Raw genomic sequence first — 4,225 nt, 5'->3', positions numbered from 1 at the left:
TTTTCATTCTATGTCGTATAAAAAAAATCTAGAAATGGTCTATTTAATTTTTTTATTGGTTTTCCTATTTCTGAAATTCACACTTGCAAAACAGTGGGTTAGTAAAAACAAAATAATAATAATCTTGATTTATAATTGATTATGATTAAACATACAGTCCTACAAAAATATCAAAGAATGTACTAAAAATATTATATTATATTTCATTTTAAAAATGAAATTTTAAGAAAAATAATAATTATGCGATTTATTATAATTTTTAATAATATGGCATCATAATTATTAGCGATTTAAGTCACGTAATAAATTCGGAATTGTCCGACTCGTTTCGGACTCGATAGGAGCCCATTCATGAGTGCGGTTCACGGTAAATCTGAATTTAATACACAAGTAAAGTTATTATAATTAACTATTTAGTGAAAGTAAATGTTTGGACCGTATTATTAGTTATTTATTAATTATTATTATTATTGTGAAAAAATATGTGAGGACAATTAGTGTTCTTTATAGTCTTATTTCCATTCAAGTTAATAAATAAATCGTTTTATACTTATATATTCTACATTAATGTAAATTTTACATTTTATGAGAAATTTAAATAAGATTCGAATATGATTTGAATATAAATAATTAACAATACAGTATGACTCACGGTAGTTATTATTGAATAGTACAATTTTAATTTATTTGTCAGCCGCTTTCACCTTGCACCATCCGTCAATACACGTCACACGTCCAAATCATCCTATCACGGGGGTCGTGACGGACACCCGTCCCTTCATACGTGACCGGGGCACCGAACCTAACGCCCACGATAAATCGCCAACATCGCTCCAAATACCCACCATAGTTTGATCTGTTGAAGTCCTCCCCACAGTACCTCGCACACCTACATTTATATGAACCGAGAGGGGCAGTAGGTGTCTAGTTAAATTTGTCCATAGTATGCCTGTGTCATTATTGAACGTTGTTATTGCTATTATAAATAAGGATTTCATGCTATTGTGGTGATATTAAAATGTTTTGTTTTGTTCTTGTTGTCGTAGTCGGCTACGGCGTAGCGCTACGGCGTAGCGGACGTCTACGTTATATCAGTATTCTAATAGCCAATAAATTAACGAGATCAATATAGAATACAGGTTATTAATATTTTCATCTTATATTATAGTTTTTTTTTTGTATATCTGTCCATTAACTGTCCACTGCTGAACATAACTTCCTTCATAAAGGAGGTTTTGCCAATATATGCTACGCTTAGATTGGCAACCGCAGTTAGGTTTTGGTGATGTTTTAATAGGAATGTTCCTTTGAATGAAGTTCCTTTAATCGCCTCTTACGACATCCATAGCAAAGGATGGGGTGGTTTGTTCTATGCCAGAACCACATGGCTATATTAAAATCCTTTATATCGTTTAAATTCTTTGTATTCTATATATATATATATATATATATATATATATATATATATATATATATATATATATATATATATATATACAATAACATAATTCAATAAGAATACCCAAAATTTTTTCGAAATTTACAGGAATCTATTATTAGGAAGGAAAAACAGTCCTCAGGAATGACAACGCATGGGGGGTATCACGGGCGAAACAGTATACTCAGTATGTCCATGATACTGATCATGTATATAGGCGACGGTTACCACTTTCCATCAGGTGGGCTGTTAGCTTGTTTGCCATTTGAAGTTGCATAAAAAAAAAACTTGTATTCATTACCTCCTATCCGTGAAGCTAAGCTATCCATGAAATATGAAACCTGTCGATCATCAGGAACAATATACTATTATTTATTTATTTAAACTTTAATGCACAGTAAAATTTTATGTACATTGTACATTTGGCGGACTGAACACCGGGCGGTGTTCTTTACCAGTCAACCATTGAGCAAACTGACAAAAATACGTAGGCCGTGCATTTTTGAATAGAGAAAAAATCAAGCAATATTATTGTATAAAAAAAAAGTTGCATAAAAAAACTTTCGTAATCGGGTAACAGCAAAAATAAAAAAGGCATGAAAAAACTTACTTAGTACGTGTAATATAAGCCGGGCTCTACAGTTACGTCTTTTAATGTTGAATACATTAATTTTGGGATACAGAGACATCTATACCTGACACGGTAGCTTACCGGGGACATAACGAAACGTGGCTAATTAAAGTTAACGCTGAGGTGGCGGATTTGTGTCCCGGCAAAGATATAAAGCGAATAGAATACATAATCTAAAGAAATAAAGTGAATAGAATACATAATTTAAAGAAATAAAGTGAATAGAATACATAATTTAAAGAAATAAAGTGAATAGAATACATAATCTAAAGAAATAAAGTGAATAAAATACATAATATAAAGATATAAAGTGAATAAAATACATAATATAAAGATATAAAGCGAATAGAATAATAATAGAATACAAAATCATCATCATCCTCCTATCCTCATCCGAATTATTACTTGGGGTCGATGAAATATGTTTTTTATTCACATGACAAAACTATTTGCCTTATAGTTTTACGTTTTTGTTTTAGTGAGGTACAAAATATTATTCTGAAATATATTATTGACTAAATGAAACTGGGTAGATGGTTTATGTGAAGTTTGCACAAAATCGGTCGAGCGGTTCTTCATTTATCACATTTTTTGTAACAAATGAATTCAATAAATGACAGATCACTTTGTGTAATGGTGATTTTTGTGTCAAATTCAAACTTTTTTTAAGATGGGAATTGTGCTGTCGAATTGAAACTTTTTTAGTGTTGACAGTACAATTAAAATAGCTAGCAATTAATAAAATATTTTTTTGTTAAATTTTTTTATTATTATTTCACTTTATACGTAGCAAAGCACGTACCGGGCCGCTAGTAATCTATATAATTCTTTGAAGGGAACAATAAAGAGCTCTCATTCATTCATCCATTCAAAGATAAAAGTAAATTACTTAAATTTATTAAGCTCTTTTCAATAGTCTTCTTCTGTTTTAGTCCTTCTGTTTTAGTCTTCTTTTCATTTTCATTTGTCACTCTTAGCCAATATGACTGTATTCAGTTATAAGATCTTTACAGTAATTCACAATGTTGTATGTGTTGTTGTTTTACCAGAGGGAGACTTTGTACAAAAGTTGATTGCTTGGGTACCTATAAGAGCAAATGGCTGTAACGGGTAAATGGCGTGAATAACAGAGGAATAACACCTAAGTTCTCAGGAATGGCAACGTATGGGGCGTATCATGGGCGAAACAGTGTACTCTGTTATGCCCATGGTACTGCTCATGTCTATAGGCGACGGTTACCACTTTCCATCAGGTGGACCGTTAGCTTGTTTGCCATTCTAAGTTGTATAAGAATAAATAAATAAATTTATGTACACGATACGATATACGACTTCACTCAAAAGGCCGTTCTAGTCACATCTAGTATCTACAAATATACTAAATCTCAACAAACTTGCCCGTCGTGTGGACATATTTCTTTTGAAATAATTGCTTTTTAAATCTCCTTTTTATACTTGATGATACGCCCTGTATAAATCCACCTAATTATAGTAATGGTTTTGTTTACGCATTCCTTTGTAGCGGTGTGTGTTGATGTTGTAATATTTTCGTAGCAGTATGTATAAATGTTGTAATATATTCGTAGCGCTACGTGTTAATGTTGTAATCTTTTCGTAGCGGTGTATGTTGATTTTATAGCGTTTTCGTTACAGTGCTTTGATGTTGTAATATTTTCGCAGCAATATGTGTTAGTGTTGTAATGTTTTCGTAGCATTTAGTGTTGATGTTGTAATATTTACGTAGCATTTAGTGTCAATATTGTAATGTTTTCGTAGCATTTAGTGTTGACGTTGTAATGTTTTCGTAGCATTTAGTGTTGATGTTGTAATATTTTCGTAGCATTTAGTGTTAATGTTGTAATGTTTATGTAGCAGTCAGTGTTGACGTTGTAATTTTTTGTAACAGTGTGTGTAAATTAATTATTAATTTAAGATAAACAACATATCGTCTAATAAAAACTATTTAACGACTGTCTTAGTAATATTATAAATGTAAAAGTTTATAAAAATGTTTAGATATTTCGTTATGTTTGTACGTTTGTTACTTAATCTCGCTTAAATAGGTTAACGGGTTTGATTATATTTGATACACGGGTAGGTTAATTTAACATATAGCATACTTCATATTTAATTGTCATGGAAAACGACGCGGGAAA

Source organism: Galleria mellonella, unplaced genomic scaffold (assembly GCF_026898425.1).
Source record: "Galleria mellonella isolate WM207_F2 unplaced genomic scaffold, CSIRO_AGI_GalMel_v1 utg246, whole genome shotgun sequence".
NCBI lineage: Eukaryota > Metazoa > Arthropoda > Insecta > Lepidoptera > Pyralidae > Galleria > Galleria mellonella.
Note: the sequence above shows the minus strand (reverse complement) of the source record.